The 8971-nt window shown below is 39.6% G+C and overlaps 1 pseudogene; it reads left to right on the forward strand.

The window, feature by feature from the left end:
• The first annotated feature begins 3096 nt into the window (after window positions 1-3096).
• LOC114684744 lies at window positions 3097-4028 on the forward strand (annotated as a pseudogene).
• Window positions 4029-8971: the final 4943 nt, after the last annotated feature.

The raw sequence follows: 8971 nt of genomic DNA on the forward strand, positions 1-8971 counted from the left end.
CCAATGTACTCCATCCTTCAATCCCTAGCAGCCATCATTCCAACTTTTGTCTTTATGAAATTAACTTTCCTAGTTTCCTTGCACATTTGGAACTATGCTGCACTTTTATGTGTGACTGATTTATTTCACTTAGCGTAATGTTTTCAAGGTTCACCTGTATCGTATTAGAAACTCTTTCCTCTTTAGGGTTTATTAATATTCCAGTGTATATAGCAACATTTGCTTATCCATTCTTTCATCGGTGGGTGCTTGAGATGCTTCCACCTTGTTGTGATAATGAAGTGATGCCATTATGAGCAGGGTGCACAAAAATTTGAGACGATGCTTTCAATTCTTTGGGATATGTAAACAGAAGTAAAATTGATGTGTATCAGATAAGACTTCCTATTAATACAGTGAAAAATGTTCTGGATTTCATAGTGATTAAAATAAAACTCAACTCTGAATATTCAAACCCCACTGAAACATTAACTTTTTAATCATGAGATTATGTTTCCCTTCTACGAGAAGGAAAAGAAGTTTGCATGAATTAATTGTTAAGATATAATACACAAAGACAGTTTATCCATTAATTTAATAAGTAAAAATGAGTTTTTTTAAATGTATAGATGAATTTCTAAACAGTCTTATTAAATAAAAAACAGAGCCAAATATAAGGGTGAAAGCCAAAGAGATCAGGAAAATAGTGATAGCCACCAACTAACCTTACCTCACCACACCGCAGTAGCTTCTCCAAAGAGAATCAGCTTCTTCCTGTCTACCCTCCACCTTTATTGCCTTGCTGTTCCGACTTTTCATTGGGTCTTAGCCCAGCCACCACACACTTCCTCGTCACTGCCTGTCTGTACAGACCTCCAGGTCTCTATGGTTGGTACTGGAATTAAAGGCGTGTGTCACTACACTTGGCTGTGTCCTTGAATGTACAGAGACTCTGCCTGCCATGTGATTGGATTAAGGGCATGGTCTACCACCTCCTGACTTTTGTTTATGGCTGACTATGACCTCTGATCTCCAGGCAAACTTGATTTATTAACATACAAACAAAATACCACCACAAAAAAACGAAATAAAGAGAGAAGCTAAAATGGAAAGGGAAGAGCAGAGAAAGAAATATACAATTTAATAGGAAAAGAGAATGAATGTGGGCATGGACCAATATACAAATTTGGGTTAAAGGTGAAACAACTCCAATCCTCCCAACCCTTGCCAGATCTTATGTCCCTCTTATATACAGCCATAGCCTAACCATATAAACCCTCTTTCTTGGCTCAAATTTCCTTGTTACATAAGCATGCGAATTTGAAGCAAAGTGTTCATGTTATGATCTCCAATTCACTTAACTTGTGAGGATCAAAGTAAATTACTATCTATTAAGTAGAGCAGTTCCCTGGAAAGAAACCTGATTTAAGAGTCAGAAAACCTGGGTTCAGTTCAATTCATCTATTTTCCAATCTCATATGCTGTCAAGTTGAAGTCCTGGGTAGAATGCCTGTGGTTGAAAACTATGAATTTCTCATCATATTAGTAGTAATTGATTTAAAGATTTAATAAAATGCATCAAGAATTCAAAATACCAAACCATGGTTCATGTCAAAATGTGCCAACTGGAAAATGTGATAAAATCAATAGCAGTTTAAAACTAAAATCTGCAGCTAGCTAAATAATTTTCAATAAAGTCTCAGCACCTGGGCACAGGCAGCAAAGAATCAGAGGTCGCAAATTGCTGATCCTTAATAATACAAAACAAACAAACAAACAAAACCAGGAGCCACTTCTCCTTAACCATAGGGCATTTTTTTGTTCATTTTCCTTGAAATACAATAGATCCTTGATCTGTGTTGACACTGTCCTTAAGCCAAGAAAGGACTTTCCCAAGTCTCGCTGTTTACATCTTAAGCACACAAAGATAAGAAGGAAATGTGAGAGATGTTTAAAAAAAAAAATCCCTAAATATGTTCTAATTTCAGATCTTCATATTTTTGGTTCCATGCAGCTTATGTAGTTTTTTTATATACACAAAGATAAAAGTAAATAAAATTGAAAGTTCATCAGATATTCCACATTCTACTTTCATATATTTCTCTTCTTACAGCACTTATTACTCATTACTCATTTCCACAGCAACTTGGTACAAAAGAGCTATCAAGACTTTGAAATTCAAAAAAATGCGCAGTGTCACCAAAGAGATCCTTATGCTCCCAGGGGCCATTAATTTATGATATGCACATTAGCTCCCAAGAATCCAAGGGAGAAATACTGAAGCATCATTGTGGTCTGGGGCAGTTGGATACCTTAAGAAATAGGTCCTTAGAGTTAAGACTTAAATAAAAGGAAAGAATTAGCAGCTTCCAAACTGTATGAGCAGTGTGAAGTGAGGGAAAACTATACACAGTGTGTCTAGAAAAGACACCATGCACACGGTATATCCAGAAAAGACATCACGTGCACACCAGTGCATCCAGAACTTGGCTGCTATACAATGTCGTCTCAGGAACAGTCTCACTGATCGGAGTTGAGCCCAGTTCAGTTCACCTGCTACCTTTGCCAACTCATATGGCATCTGTCCTCACTGAGTCTCAGTTTCTTTGACCATGCCTGATTCAAAGAGTAATGGATGCCTTGCATAATAAGTTCTCAATAAATATTTAGTGGAGTTATCTAAAAGGGGACGTTCAAGACTAGAGACACGGCTAAGTAGGAAACTGCAAAGAATCTATTAATCAAAACTTCCCTGGGATTTCTCAATAAAGACATCCTACATCTATTTTATATTCAATTAATTCACAATGCAAATTAACCACTGTGAACCCAAGGCATCATATATGGCAATTAAATATATGGATTTCTGTAGATCAAAAAATGCATTTACTGGGTCAGATTCTCTAGATCAGTCTGGAACATGAGAAATTTCTCATTTTTTAAAATGATTTTGATGTACAAGTAGGTCAGCTGTTGTGTTAGACCATAGAGTCCAAGAAGTTGCTAAAAAAAAAAAATAATAAGATTAAAGAAAATAAAATGTCTTTAGCAGTTCCTGCGAGTTCCTTCCTGCTGTGGACATCGGGCCGCTGGCCTCTGGCTCCTGGCCTCTTCCCTTGCACCATGGCCCCGAAACGGCAATCTGCACTCCTGCCTCAGTCCAAGAAACCCAAATCGGCTCTTGCCCCGAAGCTGGAGGACAAGTCGGCCTCTCCCGAAGAGAGAGGAGCAATTGAAGAAGCAATTGAACACATTGACGAAGTACAAAATGAAATAGACAGACTCAATGATCAAGCCAGTGAGGAAATTTTGAAAGTAGAACAAAAATATAACAAACTCCGCCAACCATTTTTTCAGAAGAGGTTAGAACTGATCGCCAAAATCCCAAGTTTTGGGGTAACAACATTTGTCAACCATCCACAAGTGTCTGTACTGCTTGGTGGGGAAGATGAAGAGAGGCTCTGCATTACTTGACCAGAGTTGAAGTGACAGAATTTGAAGGCATTAAATCAGGTTACAGAATAGATTTTTATTTTGATGAAAATCCTAACTTTGAAAATAAAGTTCTCTCCAAAGAATTTCATCTGAATGAGAGTGTTGACCCATCTTCAAAGCCCACTGACTGAAATCAAATGGAAGTCTGGAAAGCATATGACAAAACGCTCAAGCCAAACGCAGAATAAGGCCAGCAGGAAGAGGCAGCATGAAGAGCCGGAGGGCTTCTTCACCTGGTTCACTGACCGACCGTTCTGATGCAGGTGCAGATGAGTTAGGAGAGGTCGTCAGAGACGGCGTTTGGTCAAACCCCTTGCGGTACTATTTGGTTCCTGATATGGATGAAGAAGAAGGAGAGGCAGAAGATGATGATGATGATGATGATGATGATGATGATGATGATGATGATGAAGAAGAAGAAGAGGAAGGCTTGGAAGATATTGATGAGGAAGGAGATGAAGATGAAGGTGAAGAAGACGAAGATGATGAAGGGGAGGAAGGGGAGGAGGATGAAGGCAAGGATGACTAGCACAGAAGACTGATGGATTCCAGCCCCTTTTTTATTTTCTTTTTATTTCTTAATTTTCTCCAGTCCCTGGGAGCAGGTTGCAGTCATTTCCCTCCCCCCCCCAGCCCCTCTTGTGCTCAGTAGCCCTGTTTTTGAGGTCTCTTCTCAACACCATGGTTCTCAACCTATTTGGGGGGAAATACCTTGAACAAAATACAACAGGAAAAGAATCTCCACTATTCTGTTATAAATTCATTTTTATCCTTTGTTGTCTCAAACTGTGGATTCAACACCACCACTGTGCTCTGTGGGAAAGAAGAAAAACCCTTTGGCCCCCTTGGCTTTGCTGGAGGCTGGGCGTGCCAGGCCCCTGTGCAGTAGTGCATAGACTTCTAGCTTTTTTCCTTTCTCTGTATATTGGGCTCAGAGATTACACTGTATCTCTATGTGAATACAGACAGTTAGCATTTACCAACATGTATCTGTCTACTTTCTCTTGTTTAATGAAAAGAAAGAAAAAAGGAAAAAAGGGGGCTTATAGAAGGTCAGCAAGGGTGGGCTGAGGTGTCGGGGGGGGGGGGAGTGGATATTGTGACAACATGGCTTCTCCTTTGGCATGTTTGATTGTGATGTTTAGCAGACATCCTTGCAGTTTAAGATGACACCTTTAAATAAAATTCTCTCCTAATGAAAAAAATAAAATAAAATAAAATGTCCTTAGTCATAACTCACAACATTATATTTTGCAGATCTTAAGATTATTAATAACAGTTTTCCATCTTTTAGTTGCATCATAGGAAACGGCACTTGTACAGTCCATTAAAATAGCTCAATTCAAATTTCTCCAAATAACTTCTGACATGGCTTCCTCCCATCCCTTGTGCCTGTTCACCTAGTCTGTTCTGTGGAGTCGTGTTGTGTGCCTGGACTGATATAACTAAACTTGAGGCTATGCAGCACAACAAATCAACATTCATTTCTTCAGAGGCTGGAGATTTTTGGCCATGAGCTCCTTTCTGCATGATTTTCTTTGCATTCACTAGCCCTCCTACTCATACATATTTTTATCTTGGCTCAAACAGTACCCAGTAAGACCTCTTTGAGATCCAGTCTAGCTCTTTGTTGTTGCCCTTATAAAAATGTATACCCTTGCTTAGGAATCTCAGTTTGTGATTTCTTCTGGGTGATTATGTAATTAATGTCTGTCTCTTTTATAAGTAAAAAATTCCACTTACTCAATACAATTAGCTGCCTGATATCAGGGGCGATGTACATGTGTTGTCTCCTTTGATTTCCACAGTCTAAGATGGCACCTAGAACATTCTATTCATTAAGTATTTTCATGAATAAAGTAATACCTACATCCATTTCTACATAAAACTGCCTTACTTACAACTGCTGAGAAAAAGTCAGGCAGTCATGTTTTGTACTGTAATCTCAGAATAATATCTACAATGGCTGATTAAGCCGTAATAGTAGTCGGTCACTTAAAACATGTTGCTCCAGAACAGTGGCTATTGAGCTTATGACTACACAGTGTGGTAATTTGTGCTGGACTGGTGGATTCTCTGGCAGATTTGGGTCAGGGCTGACTCATCTTGGTTTAGTCCATTCACACATTTGCAGTCACCTGCCAGGTGGCTAAGAGATGGCTAATCTAGAATGACTCATCAGGGACCTCTGATTGCTGATGTCAACCTCCAGAAGCCCCTCCCCAGCGTATGTCAGGTTTCTAAGAGTGATGAGGAAACTACCCAGAGCTTCTAGAGAACCCAGCACATAGCAGCACCCTTCATTCCCGTTTTATTCCACTGACCACAGACGAGCTTGAACTCACAGATTAAAAGAAACACACACCCTCTCACAAGAGCAAAGGGATGTAACATTGAAGTTATGTGGCTTGAGGGAGGGCAGGGAAATTGTTCTTTTTGTAAGCTGCCATACTGTCTATTGGATGGCCAATGACTGTGAAAGTGAAAAGAATACAAGGGAAATAAGAAAATAAGATCCCTGCTCTCTGGAATCTGAAAAATGCAGAAACATCAGAAGACTAACTGAACACTAAGACTGCCGGGTAGTGAGGCTGCAATGGACCCCTTACTAACTAAACTTATGAACTAAAGCCCAAGAAGTTGGTAGAGCAGGAAAGATTCAGGCACCAGAGCATTGCAGAAAGCCATGGGACAGACCTGAGAGACAAGCAAAGAAAGCAAACTAGAGCTGTCTTTGTGTCTCTCTCCCATCACATGAATAGTCCAACAAAACATGCCAACTGTATTCAGTGTGATTTCTTTGCAACTCAGTCTAACCAGATGACTCTAGGAAAGTGCACTGCAATCTTTTTCTTTCTATATAGAACAATTCCGTATAGCCATCTCTACTTACGCCAAGGGGGAGGGGGTGGTAGAAATCCTCTGTGGATACATGAATAAAGTTCATAAATAAGAGAAGCCAGAGTTATTTTTAGCACAAGCTTTGCAGGAAAGTGGTAAATCGGTGGATGCAAGTAATAACATAAGGGAAATTTTCATAGGAAAAATTTTCAATTTCTATTCTGGAAAGGGTCAGTGTTCAGAGGTGGACGGTGGACATCTAGAAGGACCCCTTTAGATCCATCTTGCAGTTCTCTAGTGCTTTCCATATGAGAATCGCTGACACAGAGAAATGTGGACGTCATTGCAAGATGTAAACATTGTGATCTGCATGAAAAAATCATAATATGAGCTAAATATTACCCATTTGGATTTGAACCCAAGTCACAGTCCACTAAGTCCTGACTACTTTTTGTCCTGGCCAAAGCTATAATGCATTTCAACTCTCTTGTTAGAGAGTGATGCTAGGGATTGACAAGATAATAGGATGGAGAAAGTTTTCAGATCTCATTTACAGCAGATCGGAGAAGGGTCAGTTTCCTGGGTAATGAAGCATTGTCTGGTTGCCCCTAAATCACTCCACAGTCGGCTCAGCCTCTGGAGGCTTAGAGAGCATCTGCATTCTCACCGCCCTGCATGGTATTATCCTAAGACCTCAAAAAAGAAAACTGAAAAGAAACGATGTGGGAATTGGGAGACAGAAACACCCAGTCTCAGGTGTCAGGGTTTAAAAAAAAATCTACAACTTGTGAAGAGAAAGGGGAGAAAGGGTCTTGCAATTCACAAAACAGCTTTTAATTTATATTCAACACTTGATCATTTTGTCAAGTTTATACTTTCTCAAACTAATATACCTTGAGAGCTCCCACTGACACTTGTTCCTGGCAAAACACAGAAAAAAAAAATAAAGATAGGCCACCTGTGCCCCACACCCTTTCTGTATTCTCCTGGCTCTGTTCTCCAGTGTATAAGGGTTTTTCCTTCATCCTTACCTTAGGGTAGTGGTTCTCAACCTTACCAATGCTGCAACCCTTTAACACAGTCACTCATGTTGTGGTGACCCCCAACCACAAAATTATTTTTCTTGCCACTTCGTAACTGTAATTTTGCTAATGTTATGAATCATAATGTAGATATCTAATATGCAGGATATTTGATATGTGACTCAGGTGAAAGGGTCTTCCAACCCTCCCAACGTGTTCAAGAACCACTTACTGCCTTAGAGAATACTGCAAGGTCCTACAATTGATGTCTCTGGCTTCCTTGGAAACACAGGGAACATGGGGAACATAATGTTGAAGATGAATAAGAAAGAAGTTTTATTCCACTGGCCAAAGTGAGATGAAAAACCAGCTTGGATTCACAAATAAAAGAAACACACTCTCACAAGAGCAGTGCCGGGCAACGTTGTAGCCATACGGCTGCAGGGAGAGTGGGGAGATGTTCTTTTTGCAAGCTGATACACTATCTGTTAGAGGGCCAATGACTTTGAAAACGAAAAGAATACAAGGCAACTGAGGCCCTTGCTCTCTAAAATCTGAAAAATGCAGAAACTTAAGGACATTAAGTGAACACTAAAGCTACTTAATATTTATAATATTCATTTTAATTTAGCATCAGATATTTGTCGTCAGTTCTCATGTTTGGTTCAGTTAAGCCCCCCAGTGAGTCAGTACTTTTAAAAAGCTCCAAAGATTTCATAAGTGGCAATAAAATGCTACTGTGGACATACATAGATAAGGATCCACATGACACACACATTTAGAAATATGAAGAGAGATAGTGACTGCAAACATATTTAAGAGGGAATTAAAGAAGCAATTAGAAGTTGTATGCAAAGCTCCACATGGGTCACAAACACAGCTCTGAGGCCTTTAAATCACATCAGTGAGGACCAGCAGCTTCATCATATAACACACCGTGAGAACTACCATCACGGGGCATGCCACACATGATCTCAAATAATGACTTGCATTAGCTCAATTTCTATGGGTCCCAACCTGTGATGTGGGCTAGTTTATAGTGGTTACTCACCCATTATTCCTTCATAGATCTGAAGAACCACTCTGCATCCTGACAGCTATTCCACACCAGTTCAAATGAACTTACGTTTCCGCACTAATATTCTTCTGGATTTCCCTATAGACTTGTGTGAGTGAAGAAATGAAAAAAAAAAAATTCAAAGCAGATAAAAGGAATATGTGCCCATCCATGATAGCTCAGGGGGAAAAGGGGTTTTTACATATGCATACATAGATTTACAGCCATGTGGATTAAGTTATGTAGCATACTCTATTTTCCCTTTCTTGGAATATTGGTATACTGTTATAAAGAGATAAAGGGGGAAGTAGAACATGATTAAATGAAGAGAGAGAGGGGAGAAAAGGGTAAAAAAGAGAATATGGGAAGAGATAACTAAGACTAACACAGAATATTCCTTTACACTGTGATTGGTTTAATAAGGAAGCTGACTGACCAATATTTGAACAGGATGAGGTTAGGCAGGAAAACCAGACTAAAGACACTGGGAAGAAGAAAGGCAGAGTCAGAGGAATTGCCACCCAGACACGGAAAGGAAACAGGAAGTGCAAAATGAAAGAGAGGTAATGTCACATGG

Source organism: Peromyscus leucopus, chromosome 14, assembly GCF_004664715.2.
Source record: "Peromyscus leucopus breed LL Stock chromosome 14, UCI_PerLeu_2.1, whole genome shotgun sequence".
NCBI classification, from domain to species: Eukaryota; Metazoa; Chordata; class Mammalia; order Rodentia; family Cricetidae; genus Peromyscus; species Peromyscus leucopus.